The sequence below is a fragment of the Gopherus flavomarginatus genome, chromosome 3, assembly GCF_025201925.1.
Source record: "Gopherus flavomarginatus isolate rGopFla2 chromosome 3, rGopFla2.mat.asm, whole genome shotgun sequence".
Taxonomy (NCBI): Eukaryota; Metazoa; Chordata; order Testudines; family Testudinidae; genus Gopherus; species Gopherus flavomarginatus.
Window position 1 is genome coordinate 71637912 of NC_066619.1, and position 19066 is coordinate 71656977.

A 19066-nucleotide genomic window follows, 5' to 3' on the forward strand; every position below is an offset into this window, starting at 1 on the left:
GGCAGCTGGAGAGTGGTGGTTGCTGGCCAGAAGCCCAGCTCTAAAGGCAAAGCTGCCATCAGCAGAAGTGCAGAAGTAAGGGTGGTGTGGTATGATATTGCTACATTTACTTCTGTGCTGCTGCCTGCAGAGCTGGGCCCTCAATCAGCAGCCGCCACTCTCCAGCCACCCAGCTCTGAAGGCAGCAGTGCAGAAGTAAGGGTGGCATGGTATGGTATTGCCAACCTTCTGTGCTGCTGCTGGCAAGGTGCTGCCTTCAGAGCTTAGTACCCAGCCAACAGCCACTGCTATCTGGCTGCCCAGCTCTAAAGGCAGCGCAGAAGTAAGAGTGGCAATACCATGACCCCCCTAAAATAACCTTGTGACCCCCCTGAAAATCCCTTTTGGATCAGGACCCCCAATTTGAGAAACACTGGTCTCCCCCATGAAATCTGTAAATTGTAGGGTAAAAGCACACAAAAGACCAGATTTCACAGGGAGAGACCAGATTTCACGGTCCGTGACACATTTTTCATGGTCATGAATTTGGTAGGGCCCTAAAAATGAGACATAAAAACACAAAAGTGTCATAGCACACTATTACTGAAACACTGCTTACTTTCTGATTTTTACCATATAATTATAAAATCGATTGGATTATAAATATTGTACTTACATTTCAGTGTATAGTATATAAAGTAGTATAAACAAGTCATTGTCCGTATGAAATTTTAGTGTGTACTTACTTCACTGGTGCTTTTTACATAGCCTGGCATAAAACTAGGCAAATATCTAGATGAGTTGATGTATCCCCTGGAAGACCTCTGTGTACCCCTAGGGATACATGTATCCCTGGTTGAGAACTACTGGATTAGGATATGACTGTATCAAATTGTGAAACTGTTTTGTATCTGTGTTGAAATATTATCCCTGATGTGCTAGTCTGGGCTTGCCTAGGGGCAGCCTCTTATGCTGCATTCCAGACCCTGCCCAGGAAAGGCATCTGACACTTGTGAAAGACCCCATTGACAGCTACCAAGGCTGAAACCTGGAGGTGTTGACTTTGACTCTCAATTACCCATGTATCTTATTTCATTGTAATTTTTAGTTTTTTAAAAGCTATGCATCTTTATATAACTTTAAAACTCAGCATCAGTAATGTGTTCTTACTTTTCCACAAAAATAACAAGGAGTCTAGTGGCACCTTAAAGACTAACAGATTAATTTGGGCATAAGCTTTCGTGGGTAAAAAAACCCACTTCTTCTCATCTGAGCTCCTTGTTTTTGTGAAGACAGACTAACACGGCTATCCCCTGATACTTTACTTTTCCAGCAATAGAAGATCTGTTCTGCCTAAACTACTTCAATTTTGCTTTTTTGAACAGTACACATAATAATGAAAAGTTTAAATGGGCATGTGTTTGAGTGTACTTTTTAATATACATATTTGATTGTATTGCTAGTCATTTACCTTCGATATGCCACTCAGGCCCCTGTTCTGCTCATGCTCTTGCAAAGCTGTACATGTTTAAATTTAATCATGTAGTTAGATCCATTGAAGTCAGTTACTTCAGTAGCGCTCCACGAGGGTGGAGAGGTCCACCAATACAGAGTCTGTTGTAGGATCAGCCCTCTAGACTGTAAATTCTTTGGGCCAGAGACTCTTTCTAAAAATGTGTTGAACATCTGGCACAACAGGGTCCCATTCCTAACTGGGGACTGTAGTCATTACCACAAAATCAATATTAAAGCAGCAACAATGCTTTGAAACTGGCTATGCTATTTCACACTGTTATACTTAAAAAAAAACAAAAACAAACAAACATATTTAATAGATGCTTTAGTTTTGACAATCTGGGGTGTTTCTTGGCTTGCATCCTGCAACAAATGATAAAAAAGGGAGCGATGGTACCTCCAAAGAATATAAAAGCATTTATTCAGGAGTAACTTAGAAGGACTATGGGAAATGTCTAGAATGCAGAGTGCCAGAGGAAATATTTGGCTATTCTCCAACACAAGTGCTGGAGAACACAACACAAGTTATAACAATACAACACAACATAATAACTGTATTTCCTGCATATACCCTCACTTTCACATTCCCCTCACAAACAAGTTTAATTTACACAGCTATTCAAATGGTCCTAACAAAGATTTTTAAAAAGTTTTATCTTGAGGTAATTTCTCTCTTGAAAATATTTATTTTCTTTTTGTCTAAGTTTGAGCATAAAAATAAATAAAATCACCATTTACAATAGACCCTACTGTTTTGCTTGAAAACCCTTCCTGCATCTAATGCCCTTATGAAACTTTTTGGGGAGGTGGAGGGAGATGAATGGTTCAACCCCTCACTTGAGCAAAGTGTGCTATAGTTTCCTTTCACAGTGCTTCTAATTGGTGAAACTGCTCTGTGTGGCCTAAAGCATTTCTGGTAAAGAGACAGATCCAACTAAAATAGTCTGAAATTTCAAACATGTCTGTAATATTCACTTTGTTTAAGGAAAACACAGTGTTGTTAGAAACAAAACCCACTGAAATTCAAGCTCTCTACCCAGCTATATCTTCATCAGGTTTTTAACCTTTGCAAACAATGCAGAAAACACATCATCAGTTCATCAATACAGAAAACTGCCATCTACTAATGGGTGGGTAGGTAGGTGGCAAGTCGTAATCGCTCCTCCTCGCTGGCTAAGAATTAGGCCTATGCTACGATTGTTATTATCCCACCTCCCCTGCTTGTTTGTCTCATCCATCTGTTGCATCATGTGTTCTTTTAGACTGTTAAGCTCTTTGGGCAGCGACTATCATTTACTATATATTTGTACAGTGCCTAGCTCAATGGGTCCTTGACTTGGTAGTGCTTTTATGCACTATCAATTATAAATGGTAAATAATAAAAAGGAAACAATGAATGTTGAATTAAAGGGTTCTTCATCCTTTCCTATTCAGTTGAAATTCAGTCATTATGCACTATTTCCTTTTATATTTTTTTTTCCCCGCACATCAGGGCCTTTCCTTGGACACCAACATGGAGATTTTATGCGCTGTTACTTCCCCTCCTCTGTGAAGAACCAGTTGTGATTCCTCAGACCCCCAAAATCCTGCACTTTACATTTAGTTCAGAAACATTCTGGTGGCTTGTTTTTTTAAGGTAATCCAAGCTCAAGGAATGATGATATACTGCATCTCTCATAACCATATGCCAAGGAAGCTCCAGATGGACAGCTATTGTGAGAGTGCTTCCTGGGAAATAGATCCACAGCACGTTTGATGCCTGTGTTGAGCTATTCTCTTGGCTACTTACATTCCTGCCTATCTGCAGCAGTGGCAAAGTGCCTACTTGTGAGTTGACATGTCAGTTTCAATAAGGCATAGATACCACAGGAAAAAACCTCAAGCTTACATAACACTTCAAGTACTCTTTTCTGGAAAGAATCCCTCAACTCTCATAGCAATGTCATATAGCTCTTTTGCACATAACATCAAGCCACATTTGTGCCAGACTTCTGGAGTACAGGAAAAGAAGGCCGTGGGTTCATGGCTGCCAAGATGACAGATTGCATAGCGGTGGGAAACTGGAAGTACTGTGTATTATAATATGTTTGGATGCCTCATGTTGTTGTACTAAAGTAGTACAACTGACATGCACAGTGCATAAAGGTAGTGAGGTATTGATCTCAGGCCCTGCCTCAGTGCAATCCATTAAGGGAAAGTTGCAATGTAAAGTAGGATCTTCTAGTCACAACCACCACGAAAAAAATCACCAAAAGTACTTTGAAGTGTTGTGTGGTTCTCTGTTTTCCTGTCACAGTATTTTCATGTAAATAAATTCAGATTACAATACTGTATATATTTTCTTTTTCTAAATGGCAGCCCCAAAACCTCAAATTGGGATTTGAAAGTCAAGCTGAGTTCTTTCCTGCTTGAACATGATCATGAGGAATAAAGATTCTGCAAGTCAAATTCTGCCTTAATGACATCTGTGCAACCCACTGTTGCCAGTGGACTTGCAGAGGTGTAAATGATTGAAAATTAGTGACCAATTTGGCTGACATACAAGAAAAGAGAGTTCGAATTACTCCTTTAAGATAAGTTGACTCTAGAGCTAACTGGAGAAAAAAGTAGTAAAAAACTGATTTTTCACCCCCAAGTAAGCAGTTAGGATTATAAATACACACATGGAGCAGATCTGTTGAGTAGAAGTATCATTATTACATAGTAACTCCAAAGAGCCACTGGTGTCTTGGTGGGGTGTTGCAGGGCTTTCCCCTCAGTCACCTCCACCAAACAGTCCCTAGGCCTGCTGGTGAATCACTCTTTCTTGTGACTCGGTCCTCTGGCTGGATCACGTATAGTCCCACCTTTTCCAGAGTAAACCAGACAGCCAACAAACAGTAATCCACCAAACTCACGCTGGGGCTTCAGCCTGACTGCGCCTCACCAGTCCCTACCCCTTTCTGCACCATCTTCCTCAGTGGGCCAGTAAGGGAACCCAGCCCCTTCCTTCCCTCTGGATGTCAGTCCAAGGGCCCTTCAGTAAGTAGCCATGGCTTGCCTATGCAGACCTCTTGCTGGTTCCCTGAACCATTTCCTGGGGACCTCCCCTCTCTGGGAACTTTCCCACAGCCTCTTCCCAGGGTCACAGTGTATCAGCATCTCTTGCTAGGCCTCTTCCATGGGTTCACTGCAGAGCTTCTTAGCACTGTCTGCCATGCAGCTGGAGAACCCTGGACCATCTCCCTTCCCCAGCTTTCTATCACAACCTCATTGTGCTCCTCCCTGCTGAAGGCCTGGCCTAGCTTCCTTCCGTCAGGAAGCAAGGAGCTGTGTACCAGCCATCCCACTCAGCTCCCTGGATCCAGCCAGCCTTCTCTCCCTGACTGAGAGCAAGAGATCTACTCTCCTTCCCCATCACTCCCCAACTGAGTTTGATTCAGCCTCCCTCTAGGCTTGACAGCTACTGCAGGTGTAGTGGGGCAGGGCTGATCGAGCCCACTGGGTCTCGTTAATCCGCTCTTGCCCTGTGTGGGGTTTGTACACCCCATCGCAGAGTAGAACCACATTTTAAAGTTTGATTTAAATTTAAGTAAGGGGAAAATGGCATCTTGACATGCCAGTTATGTCTGGTGACTGTCCAAAGGCACAGACTTTCAAAGTTATTGCAAGATATAGTCTAGTTTATAATTGTTTTAAACATTGTTATACTGTCTACCTACTACTAAATTAGCACAAGTTTGAAAGTCTCTGTCTGTCTCATACATTCAAATGATGAATTTGAATCTTAACATATCACAGACTGGACCCTTTGCTGGGAAGTATTAGTGAAGTGGCAGACCCTGATTGTGAATGCCTTACAGGCATAGTAAAATAGTGATGTCTGTGTTTGGAAACTGTTTTGAAAATTCATGTAAGGAGGTTCTGGTCCTGCTAGTGCAGACTTTTGTGTCAACTTAGAGTCCTGTGGGAGTCAGTGGGATTGTGCAAGGATCTGTGATAGTGGGTCCCAGTGAAGAATCAGGATCCTAGTATGCATGTTCCTAGTGATCTGCCATGGATTTGATACCCTGGATGATTAGGACTAATTGAAACACTCACTGTTTCATAGTTACCTGCTATATTGGTATCAACAGAATTCAGTAATTTTTCCAGTACATGTGAACTTCCCTCCTCCCCATCCCCTTTTCTTGGGGGAAGATTTGTAGTTTGCATGTATGTGGATCAAGAATAGTGTGCATATTTATACTGGAATACAAAGATGAATTCAGTAGTGTATAATTATCATTCATAATTCATAATTTCTCTGTGAATGGGACAAACGTAGATTAATACAGACATTTTTCTTATTGCAGGCTGGAAGGAACTTCTCATCTATAATTTCTTAATTAAGCTGGATGTGCAATCATAGAGTGAAAGAGAAACTCTGATTATCTCTTAGACTAAGACAGGCCAAGACATTTTCCAGTGGTAATATAATGGTGGTGCTTAATGAGCAAACTTACTATAAAATAATTCAATTTTGCATTTTACCACAGCTTCATATCATGATTTTGGCTCTTGCAAGATCCCATGATGGATATTTATTTATCAGAATCATTCACCTTTATTGTTTCAAAAACCTTGAGGGAGGTCTTACATATGGTACAGTACACCCTGCTTTAGAGCAGTATTTGTACAATGATCTGTGGCATCTAAACACTCAAAAGATCAATGATCAAAAATGATCATGGAGGGGAGGTGGATGAGGAAAAACAGTTGCAATAAGACAAAAACTGACACAAGTCAAACTTTACTGACCTTCAAATAAGGGTAACTTTTTCCTTATTTGTCCAGCTTCACCTGCCTTAACAATACCTGGTCCCCCCTACTGGGACTTGAATTGGAAATGCAAAAACACCACGGAAAAGGAAAGCTGCTACACTTCCAGCCCAATTTTGCCAATTTAGGAGACAGACTTTATTGAGCTCCTTTCCAAATACAAGCTTCAAATGTCTGCCCATCACTAGTTATTTTTTAAACAGTTAACTAATGCCATATTCCCCCTCCCTTGCCCTCACCACCCACAGATAAATCAAATTACAATATAATATTATTTAGATATAATGCAGTAGCTTTCATAATTGTAACCTTTCTGCCAGGTGGAGCCAGCAGCAACAAGGGCCGGGTTCAGTATCTAGGGGTTCCTTCTCAACAATACAACACAAAGCCAGCTCGAGCCCCCACCCAGTGACCTGGGACAATTACACACCACCTCCTGGGTGCCTCTAAGATGCAGTATTTCCCCTCTCACAAGCAGAATCTGAGTGTAGCAAAAAACTTTTAACAAAAGGAGAGAATTAACTCAGCATTAATTTGGGAAAACACTGCAGCTAGAGCTCATAAACACAAACCATAGCAAAAGACCCACCCCACAAGTAAGATGGGCAGTGTCCTTTTCCCCTCATGGTCTTAAGCCCAGCAACCCAAAAGTCCCTTTAATGTACCGTCCCTTTTCTTTTCCCCACTCACAGTTCAGAGATTCATCCGCAAAGTTCACCTGCCACCCTGGATGGAAGGTGGGGCTGGGGGAGGGGTAAGGAGGCACCTTACATGCTGCACTGCTCTGGCACTGCTCTGGCACTCGCTCATCACCCCAACGGCCAATTGCCACACCTCTGAGGGGCTCTGCTGTGGTCCTCTCTGCCAGCTGCCTTACTAACCGCTTGCCACACCTCTTCTCCAGCTGCCCACTCACCAAGATGTCTTCAGCCCCCCCCCCACACTTAACACAGCTCTCAGTGATTTCAGGTGTTAGTGGGGGAGCCTCACAGCTGGTGCACACTGGGCAGTCTCTTGCAATAGAGACACTATCCTAAAGTAGATCTAATACTTTGACCTAGGTATCAGTGATTTCAAATCTGCAGCTTGTAACAAGACTCTCAGTTGAGTCTAAATTAGCTTTTATTATACCATGGAGAAAGGAAGAGTCAAAGGGTGTCTAGGACCCTTAAACATGGCCCAAATACCTATCCCTACCCTCTCTCAACTCCTTGGACTTTGCAACCCATCTCCCCTGCCTAGTGAGTGCTGTTCAGTTGAGGGTGAGTCCCTCCATTGGGGTATGCTAGGCACAGTTCTGCTGCCCTCAGTTCACACAACAAGGATAGCAACCCTTTATTCCTTTGCCCTAGTAACAAGGAGACTGGGGATCCAACACCAGCCACAAGTGATCATTTGGGCAAGCAGTCCCATCATGCTGAGCACCTAGGCAGGGTGGGTGTATCCATGCAAACGAGATCAGCTTCTGAAGTCTTTTTCCACAGTTCACCACTAGATGTCAGGGGAGAGCTCATCCAGCCTCTGCTTAAATAATTAAAATAGCCCAAACACACTTTACAAGAAGTTGTAAAATTCTGATAGTACAGTGAATACACAGGAAAATAGGACAACCTTTCAAAGCTGTACTAAACCAACAGATGGAATGCTGATGAGTGCATAAATTGCTCTTCAAGTTGAGTAGGGTCTACTTTTTGTCCAAAGAAAGCTAAAAGAGCAATAATTAGAATCACAGAAATCATAGAAATCAGGGTTGAAAGGGACCTCAGGAGGTCATCTAGTCCAACCCCCTGCTAAAAGCAGGACAATTCCCAAATAAATCATCCTAGCCAGGGCTTTGTCAAGCCTGACCTTAAAAACCTCTAAGGAAGGAGATTCCACCCCCCCCCCCCAGGTAATCCATTCCAGTGCTTCACCACCCTTCTAGTGAAAAAGTTTCTTAATATCCAACCTAAACCTCCCCCACTGCAACTTGAGACCATTACTCCTTGTTCTGTCATCTGCTACCACTGAAAACAGTCTAGATCCATCCTCTTTAGAACCCCCTTTCAGGTAGTTGAATGAGGAGGGATTTGATAGCTGCTTTCTCCTCTTCTGCAGACTAAACAATCCCAGTTCCCTCAGCATCTCCCCATAAGTCATGCACTCCAGCCTCCTAATAATTTTTGTTGCCCTCAACTGGACTCTTTCCACAAAATTCTTGTAGTGTGGGGTCCAAAACTGGACACAGTACTCCAGATGAGGCCACACAGTACTCCAGATGAGGCCTCATCTGAACATATGTCAGTTGTTTCCAAGATCCAGCATTATCTGAGCATCCAGATGCCCTTTCCTGATTACATAGGCAAGAAGAAAACTGCTAAACCCCTTCCCTCTGTGGGCCAGTGGGAAGAACCCCCGGGCTGTGTTCCCTCCTCTTCTGGCTTTCATTTAAAAGGGGAAGAACATTAGTGTTAGCTTCCAGCCTTTCCAGGGGACTAAGAGAACAGAACCTCTCCCTGAAGAAAAGTGAAGGACTGTTGACCGCTTCCCTTTAATCCTGCCAACCGCCACAAGGGAGGAGGGAGAGAAATTCCTAGTCCAAGTGAAGAAAAAAAAAACTCAGTAGGAATCAAGTTAGGACTGATAGCCAAACTCCAAATGTGCACAGGTGCCAGATTGGAGTTATCACACGTCCAGGTTTTACCAGAGAAAGCCTCTTTTTTGAGGGTCTGTCTGGGAGTGATTTTAAAAATAACAGGAAATGTCCTAGGTTTTTGCAGTGCAGACAACCTGCAGCTCAGAAAGAGCCCTCTGCTGATTGGTCCACTTCCTGGTTGGTCCCTCCCCTGCATCTGCAGTTGATTGGTCCATTCCCCTGCAAGCCAGAGCTGCTAGACCCCACCCACCCAGGCCCTGGGTTCTCAGCCCTGGGGTCGGAGTCCCGAAGGGAGGTGCTGACTGATGTCTGTAGCCATGTCCTGGGCTTGTGCCAGCTATCCTGGTACTGTGACAGGGTGCGACACTGCCCTTCACCTCAGTAAGTACCCCCACTGCAGGTACCCCCTCCTACACCCCAACTGTACCCCCCTCTCCATCTCTCCCCAGGTTCCCTGTCCCCTCCGGCAGTGTCCTCTTTCTGGGAACCTGCAATACGGTAACCCTATGATGGACCAAATACATAATAAATACCATTCGTAACTGGTAGGGATAGAAAGTAGTTGCCATCTCTTGGTGTGTAAAATGAGTTTCAACTTTGATTAATCAGTTTTTAGTGGACCAGTATCCATTTTGAATAGCCATTACAACAATTGGCATCCTTAACTGGCAATTGTAGCAGAGAGCTCAAGCAACTGAATAAGCAGGAGATGTGAAATATTGTCATCTCTAGAAGAAGTCTCTATAACAGGGCAAGGCACACTGACAGAATGGAGTTGGGAAACCTGTATTCTTTCTCCCTCTCTGCATTACCCACTCTACAGGCAAAAAGATTATTTCAGTCTTAGGGGTCTCTAGTCAGACACTACTTATAAGATTTGCTAAAAATCAACTAGTAATGTTCATCAGATACTGTACCATCAGTTGAGCAGATCAAGACTGCGAAAGCAAACCAGTAGCAGAGCAAGCCATAGCTGGGCCTGCAACAGGGGTCAGCAATCTTCGGCACGTGGCCCACCGGGGTAATCCACTGGCAGGCCGCAAGACATTTTGTTTACATTGACCATCCATAGGCATGGCCCCCTGCAGCTCCCAGTGGCTGCGGTTCACCGTTTCTGGCCAATGGGAGCTGCGGGAAGCAGTGGCCAGCACAGCCCTGCGGCCCGCTGCAGCTCCCTTTGTCTGGGAACAGCAGGCCATGGCCACTGGGAGCTGCAGGGGGCCGTGCGTGCAGACGGTCAATGTAAACAAAATGTCTTATGGCCCGCCAGTGGATTACACTGGTGGGCCACGTGCCAAAGGTTGCTGACCTCTGGCCTACAAGCTAGCCAGAATAAACTGACCTATGACCGGGCTAGACCAGTCAGGAATAAGTCTCATTTTCATGAACATTAAAACTCAGTATCTCAAATCATTTCAAGATACAAAAAAGTATTGTTTCATCCATGCCAGCCTTTTTCTGAGTTTGTGTGTAACAACAAAAAACAATGCATATTGTGTGTGTGGAAACTGGTGTTATGAAAAATGGCACTTCTGCTGTACTTATGTTAATGTAGATGGGAGCTAGAGCAACATTTTCCAGACAGAAATTATATATATGTAATAAAGAGCCATACCATGGATAAAAGTATTGCTCTTGCATAAACCAGCACTCCTATATATATATATATATATATATATATATATATATACACACACTCTCTCTCTCTCAACTTAAAAGTCTCTCTCTCTCTCTCTCTCACTCTCTCTCTCTCAACTTAAAATTAGCCACATTCTAGTTAACAAAAGCTGGAGCAACTTCAGCTGGTTCCCCCACAGTGCAGCTGAACATCAGGAATTCGATCTTAAGCAGAATTGCAGACATTCCAAGCCAGTGACTAACATGATGTTCATATGCACCAACTTCAATTTTCTAGTTACTTGAGAGCAACAGGAGATATATGTTAATGGGGAGATTTGTGCACTGAGTAATTCCCACATTGATTTTCTACTGTAATTCTTTTCAATATGCTATACAGTGTTACTCAGTATGTTGTTATTTATATTAATAAATACAAGTCTGCCAGGTCCAAAGTATTCAAACGTGGGTTCCTGAAGTTTGGCACTGAAAGCCATTGTCCTACATCAGAATAAATGTGATCTGAGTGTTGCTCATACGCTCTCAAAATCTGGCCACATTTATTAGCATTACTAACAATAGATTTAGTTCCCAAACTTCATGCACTTATTCTGGCCAGCATGCTTTATTGACAAGACAACAAAGTCCCTGCCCCAAAGATATTACAAATGAAAGAGCAAATAAGTGGTTCCAAATCTGCAGGAGAAAAAGACTGCTGTTCACAATTCTTTTCTTTGCAAGCTCATCTAGTGACCTAGTCATTGCAACCAGTGCACAAGTCCACTGCGTTGTCTGCATTGAGAGAAAAGGTAGAAGAGTGATAAAACGGGGAAAAAAATCTTAAACCTGAGTCAACAGGCTGAAAATACAGTCCACTAGTTGCAGGCTTGAACTATGAAGTAGCTGAGGAAAAATCTGAAAGGAGAATCATAGTGCACCGACAACAGGTAAGCTCTTGACATCAAACACTGACACATTTAACAGTATTTCTCCATGTACAATTCCACGGCTAATTTGCTCTTATAACACAAAGTTATTTAGGTTATTCAGGAACAGAGAGGACTGTGAGAAACTCAAAGAAACCTAAACAAGGTAGGTGAACGTGCAATGAAATTCAATATCAATCAATGCAAAGTAATACACATTAGAGGGAAACATTTAAATTATTCATATACCTTACAGGGTTCTGAATTAACTGTATCACTTCTGAAAAGGGACCTAGGCATCAACTAGACAGCGCAATGAAGAGCTCTTCCCAATGTACAGTTGTGCTCAAAAAAGCAAATATGTAAGATGCATAATGAATGGGATGATGAATAATACAGAGAATGTTGTAATGTCTTTATAAGAATCAATGGGGCAGCCACTTCTGGAATATTGTGTGCAGTACTGGGCACCCCATCTCAAAAAGGATATTTCAGAAGTAAAAGGGGTTCAGACAAGGACAATGAGAATGATCTAGGACATGGAAAAATTCACATGTAAGAGAAAGAGTGAAAAGATTGGGATAGTTCACCTTAGAAAGGAGAGGGGACATAGTAAAAGTGTATAAAATGATGAATGGTCTAGGCTAGAAACTAGATCAGGATCGTTTGTTCTCCATGTCTCATAACACAAGAACAAGGGACCTCCACTTAAATTAAAAGTTGGGAAATTCAAAACCCATAAAAGACAATACTTATTCATACAACATGTGATTAAGCTGTGGAACACAGTAACACAGGAAGTTGTTGAGGCCAAGAACTTATCAATATTCAAAAAAAGTGGTTAACATTTATAAGGATAGCAACACTATTCAGATTTATTATAGCTGATGCTAATAAATTTTGACAGGGATATTAAACCTCGTACTTCAGGGTTCAAGTCAACCTCTATCGATTAGAGACCAGGATGAAAGCTAATGGGTGTGTGTGTGTGGGGGGGAGATTATATCACTTTTGCCTACTGTTGGGTTTGTACATCTCCCTCTGGAGCACCTGGTGTTGTCTACTGTTAGAAACAGGATTCTGGACTAGATGGATGTGGGTCTGATCTAGTACTGGATGGTGATTCCTATGTATGGTGACTAGATGTCTCAATTTTATAGGGACAGTCCCGATATTTGGGGCTTTTTTAAATATGGGCTTCTATTACCACCCACTCCCTGTCCCGATTTTTCACACTTGCTATCAAGTCACCCTATTCCTATGTTCCTAAGAACCAATAATAATTTGCAGTGTGGACCTTTCCCTAGTCCTTGGAATTGGTGGCCTTATACTGACATCTGGTGGGTTTTTAACAAAAATTGAAACAAACTTTGAAATATAGTGGACTAGCAGCAATAACCCTTTCATTTGATGCCTGATCTCTTTTCAGAGAAGTTACTACAAGAAGTCTTCACCTTGAAAGAGTTCCAAACCACTCAAGACAGCAAAGCTAGCAGCAATACTGCACCAATGACTCATTTTCATTTTCAAAGCAAGTTACAAACATTTCAGTTACTATTCATATTACTCGCTCTCTACAAGCCCATTTGTGCAAAGCCATCCACAATGTCACACATGTTGCCCAGAGTCGTGGTCTTTCAGAGCAGGATGCGATTAATGCCCTGCAGACTTCCATCAACATGAGTCCAGTGGTCGACTTTCCCACTCCGAACTGGTTAGCAACTGATCGGTAGCAGTGTGGAGTAGCCAGCTTCCACAGTGCAATCGCCACGCGCTTCTCCAGCAACAGGGCAGCTCTCATTCTTGTGTCCTTGCGCCACAGTGCTGGGCTGAGCTCATCACACAGTCCCATGAATGTGGCTTTCCTCATCCGGAAGTTCTGCAGCCACTGCTCATCAGCCCAGACGTGCATCACGACGTGATCCCACCACTGAGTTCTTGTTTCCCGAGCCCAAAAGCAGCGTTCCACTGTGGTCAGCACCTCTGTGAATGCCACAAGCAATCTCATGTCATAGCTCCTACGCATGATGAGATCAATGTTGCACTCCTCTTGCCTTTGTAGTTTAAGGAATAACTTCACTGCCACTTGTGACATGTTGATCAGAGCAAGCAGCATACTGGTCAACAGTTTGGGATCCATTCCTGCAGCCCAAAGAGGCAGGGTGAGCAGTACACAAACTGTTGAAAGATGGTGCCAAATGCGGCTGGAAGCACAGGGATTGCTGGGATGTGAAGCAATGCATCACAGGGCATTAGGAGAGGACCCAGGATGCCCTGCGACACACTTGCCTTCCCACAAGTGTTAGTGGCAGAAGAGAAAGCAGTGCTCTGTGGGCTAGCTGCCCAGAATGCACGGCTCCAAATACTGTTGCAAGGGTGAATATTGTGCAGGCAGCTAACAGTGTGAACACAACAGCAGTTTCCCTTCAGCACTCTCTGAGCGGTGCTGTAACTCCCGGCGCTGTAACTCTTCCAGTGTAGACATGCCCTAAGGCAGCATTTTACTGTGGCTGCGTAATTGTGGCACCAACACTGGAAGAGAGCTCTCCCAGCGCTGTAAAAAACCCACCGCCACAAGGGGTGTAGGTAACTCCCAGTGCTGGGAGTGCACTGCCACTTTACAGCGCTGAAACTTGCAGCGCTCAGGGGGGTGTTTTTTTACACCCGAGGGAGAAAGTTGCAGTGCTGTAAAATGGCAGTGTAGACAAGGCCTAAGATTAACTCCTCTCAAGTTAGTCTAGCTTGAGTGGGAGGCCTCACGCTGCAAAACAACACCTGAGTTTCACAGTGTGATTGGTTTAATAGCACTGATTGAGCGTTTGTATTAGCACCACATTGGTCTATACCTAAAACGTAGGTCCCCCGAGCTACATTGCTCAGGCTGTGAAAAATGTCCTGCCTGTAAGACATCGGGTACGGCTACACTTGCAGCCGTACAGTGCTGCTATGGGAGCGCTCCCGCAGCAGTGCTTTGAAGTGGGAGTGTGGTCGCAGCGCCAGTGCCGCAGGTACTCCACCTCCCGGTGGGGATTAGCTTATAGCGCTGCGAGCTGCGCTCCCAGCACTGGGGCACTGTTTACACTGGCGCTTTGCAGAGCTGTAACTTGCTGTGCTCAGGGGGGTGTTTTTTCACACCCCTGAGTGAGAAAGTTGCAGGGCTGTAAAGTGCCGGTGTAGCCAAGGCCATAGTTTGGTTGCCCTAATACTCACTGCAGACCCAGCAGCGAGATCAAAGAAAAATGCTTCATTCGACCTCGCTCCTGCCCGGCCTCTCCATGGGGTGGAGAAATGGATTTACACCCCCCACCCTTCCCGGTGGAGTTGGTACACTCTCCTCCCCCTCCTTCCCTGTCTGCGTGAGGGCCCCCCTCCCCGGCGTTGGTACACGCCGCTCCTCCCTGCAGAGTGGTTTGTTCGGCTCGGGGCATGCTGGGAGCGGGGGTAGAGTCTCTCTCTCTCTCTCAGGCGGGATGGGCTCGGTTGTGCTGGGTTGTTGCTGCTCGGCCCCTGCGCCGGTTGGTTTGGGAGCAGCAGCGGCCTCGTGGTGAGGCGGCCCGGCCAGGGCCGCGGGGTTCTAGAGGACGGGCGGGGTAGCCGGCTCCGTAGTGGGGGGCGGGGCGAGGGGGTGGTTGTTTCTCCCGTGCCATGTGTTGCGGGTTGGGGGACGGCTGGACCTAGCGGCGCGTAGCTCCGTGCAGGAGCCTCCGCGCGCTGCGTCCAGCGCGCGCCCTCCAGCCGAGACGCCGCGTCCCGTGGCAGTGGCTGGCCTGGCGCGAGCCCCAGTGCGGCTCCCTCTGCCTCATGGGCCGACCCTGCCGGGCTCGCGCCTCTCGCAGCCCTGCCGCGCTGTGGCGGCTCGGCCCGTCAGGCGGCCGCCCCCTCCCCCGCAGGCCCTCGCGTGTTGGGGCCGAACCCCCCGGCTGGCTCCTGGGGGAGCCCTGTTGGGTCGCAGCGGCGTGACTGGCGGGCGCGGGCAGCCGCTGCCGTTCCTGTGACTCGGGCGCGGGTCCGCCTGGAGTTGGCTCGAGCGAGTGAGGATTTTGGTTCGTGCTGTGGACCCAACGGCTGCTCAGCTCCGCGTGCTTTCCCTGGCTTCAGAGTAGTGCACGTGCATGTTTGTAACTAACGCGGGCGGTGCTAACAGAGCCCCAAACCCTTCCTCGCCGCTTTAGCTGTGCGTGCTCGTGCTGCATGGGGAGCAGCGCCCAGTAGACTGATAAATCACACGTATTAGACCCAGGGTTTGGGTACTTCTTAAAAATGGGACTGACTGGCCATAGCATGGTGATCCTTGGAGCAATATTTCTCACACACCACACTTCTGTGAAAGTCCTGAAAGCTATGGGGCATGGTTTTTTGAGTGAGGGAACAGTGATACTGCTGCTCATCATCTATTCCTTGGTGTCCTGGGAGATCTATCAAATTTTGTAGAGGTGAAGTCTTCACCTGTTGGAAGATTGGGTTTTCTGCTTTCTGTTTTATACATGCATAACTCACATTCCCTAATATGCTTAGGTTTTGGACTGGTTTTTTTACTGCACAATGCACCCTTAAAATCAGCATGGCCCACCATGGGCAGATCACACAATTTGAAGGAGGGAAGAATCCTTCCATTTTGTAGAGCAGTCTCCTCCATAAGACTAGCATGAAATGTGGCTGGGTCTTCTACATGATCACTGGCTGCCAGAAGAGCCCTATGAGGCTAGTGGCATTGAGAACAAAATTTACTTGTATACAAGATTAGTTTGACTTTAAATTGATCTGTTTAGACATTTTATTATATTTTATCTCTTTTCCTCCTGTTTTTCAGATATAGGCAGACAATGCCCATTGATGAGCTTTGCCTAGTTGACAAATACCATGTTACAAGAAGTATGACAGTTCTTGAATGGTATGATTATTTTTAATGGAATGCCTGATATTTGTGTATAATTCAAAAATTTACTTATAGGTCTCTTTTGAAGGTGACCATTTGTTTATATGCTGTTAAGCTAGGTTTTGCACTGAGAAATGATCACTTAGAGATTTAAATATTTGCCTTTGTGTTACCCATTCACTATCTCCCACAGTGAACGTGGTGTCAAAAAAGGCATACAAAAACTCTTGCTGAAAAAGTTTTGGGAGATAGTTATGTACTTTTTCCCTCCACGATTCTGCAAGGACAGAATCTCTGTAGAAAAGTTGATGATTGAGTGGTAGGCATGAGTAGTCTTTAAGGTCAGAAGAGACGGTTATGATGACTTGGTAGTATGACCTCCTGCACATTGTAGGCCACACAACCTCACCCACTCCCACTATATCTTGCCTTCAGCATTGGTTTTTCTTGACCTTTATAATAGACATCAAATTAAATTCTGGCAAGCTCCAAGAGATTCGATATATTTTGGTAAAATTTAATTTAATTGCTACTTATTAATAACTTCAGGGGAGATTCCTTCATGTCCAAATATAATTATAGAGCCACAACATTGATTTTAATTGCTAGGCACTTGCTGGCTTCATTTGGTGCTGCACCTAGAAGTGTTTCAGCAGTGTCCAGGGTTGCTCTTAAGACAAAAAATTCTAAGAAAATGGTGATGGGTGGGGTTGGAGCAATGCATGTTCATTGTACTAACTTGTATTTGTTTCTGTTCAGTGGAGAAAATTAGTCTGAATGTATAGAAGACTACAGTTTCTGTACATATGGCCTTGTATACTATGGTAAGATAGAAATGTGTGTTTTTTCTTTTGAATTCAGTGCCTACATTGGTTAAAGTGAAAGGTTCCATTTGTATATGGACAGAACCTTTAGGTCTTATTCCTAAATGTTGATTATTTACTTGCAGTTTGTCATGTCTGTTTAACGTTTGGTGAGAGCTCTTACTCTACAAAACTCTAAATCTGTGATAGCAGCAAAGAGTTCTGTGGCACGTTATAGACCAACAGACATTTTGGAGCATGAGCTTTCCATCTGACGAAGTGGGTATTCACCCACAAAAGCTCATGCTCCAAAACGTCTGTTAGTCTATAAGGTGCCACAGGATTCTTTGCTGCTTTTACAGATCCAGACTAACACGGCTACCCCTCTGATACAAATCTGTGATATTTCTTTTGTAATGCTTAATTCGTTACCTTGCTTGTAAGGTCATGCAGAATGCTTCAGTGTCCAAGGTGGGCAAGGATGATCTAACAAATTTTTACTGATTAAATGTTCTTAAGTATTTTCCAAAACAAAAATTAGTTGCAGAATATTGGTGCAAAATGTCATAAGCTAATCAAACTTCAGGCAGTTGTCTTACCTGTTGCCCCCGAGCTAAAGGGCAGCAGTCAGAAGTGAATCATAATAGCTTTTTCTAGTTTCTACTGGAAGTGAAATTTTTAGTTCTTGTTCTTACTTAATGTTTACAAGCATGATAATCTTGCATTAAACCATTTAAATAACACTACAAATAACACACACTTTTTTAAAAAGTACTTTTCTTCCTATAACTTGTGGTATAACATTTTGATATTTCTTGGCTAAGATTGCAGTTTACTGGCAAACTTTACAACTAAGCATTTTTTTAACAATAGTAGCATTCTTGCCTTTGTGTTGCCCATTCATTTTTGTTGTTAATGTTTGTGGTGTCAAGAAAGGCTTAAAAAAAGTCCTTCCGCAGCATTATTTGATGTTGGGAATTAATAGCTCCCACGATTCTGCTGTATAAGGGACAGTTTTGTGACTCAGCTTCTATCGTAACTAAATTTAGAATAGTGCTCGTAGTTACAATAGGATCTGAAGTCTTGCTTAATGGAGCAGGGAACTTGGTTTAGGAATTAACCTTCAAAGATGTTCCTATACATGTAGATACTTTGAAAATGCCTTTGCAGAGACTTAACTGTTTCAAAGCTGAAACAAAACATGACTTTGGGAAGCTATTTTCTACCACCTTAGAGGATCTTGCAGATTGCTAAAGAATAATTCATAAACATATCTCATCTGATATTCAATTATTATTTTTTTCAGTAAAGATTTGTACAGAATTTCTACAGCTCAAGTTTGGCAGCTTTTCTTCCCCCAGAAGAATGTTCTGGAAGAAATATACAGGTAGATGAGTTGTTAAAAGATGGAATTTGGAAATCTGTAAATCATGGTAACACATTACTGGTATGTTCGCAAGAAGACTCAAATAGCTTTTAACTATATGTGGCAGTGGTGGGGGAATGGTCTTGGGTACTAAAAAATAGACTATATATTTATTTTTAATTGCTGCATTTGTTGAATTTTTCTAAGAACCACCTTCTCAGTTAACTAAAATAAGTTGTTATACTGTGGTAATAAAATATTGATCCTGATTTACCAGTACTTCTACCATGTATTTGTTTGGGTGAATATCAAGTTAGTACATTAATATTGAACCAGAATAACTGATAAATGATGATTGTTATTGCCAAGATTATATGAGAAACTTTTTAACACTTGAAGTACCTTGGTTTTGATAGCAAGGAAATATAAATTATTTGTTCAGCTGTTCCATTTGAAAATCTTCACTTTCCAAGTTGCATTGCCTATAAAGTGCACTTATACGCATTCAAGCTTTACCTCAATGTAAAGATCAGTTTGTCTTTCAGCATC

General features: G+C 43.6%; 1 long non-coding RNA gene and 2 other non-coding genes across 3 annotated transcripts; all 3 read left to right on the forward strand.

Moving 5' to 3' along the window:
• Positions 1–14904: 14904 nt before the first annotated feature.
• Positions 14905–18786, forward strand: LOC127047610 (uncharacterized). Its single transcript, XR_007773403.1, has 4 exons — positions 14905–15016; positions 16283–16363; positions 17108–17172; positions 18458–18786. It is a non-coding gene; the product is annotated as an uncharacterized LOC127047610 (long non-coding RNA).
• Positions 16508–16639, forward strand: LOC127048570 (small nucleolar RNA SNORA13). The gene has a single exon (XR_007773744.1). It is a non-coding gene; the product is annotated as a small nucleolar RNA SNORA13 (small nucleolar RNA).
• Positions 18034–18167, forward strand: LOC127048571 (small nucleolar RNA SNORA13). Its single transcript, XR_007773745.1, has one exon. It is a non-coding gene; the product is annotated as a small nucleolar RNA SNORA13 (small nucleolar RNA).
• Positions 18787–19066: the final 280 nt, after the last annotated feature.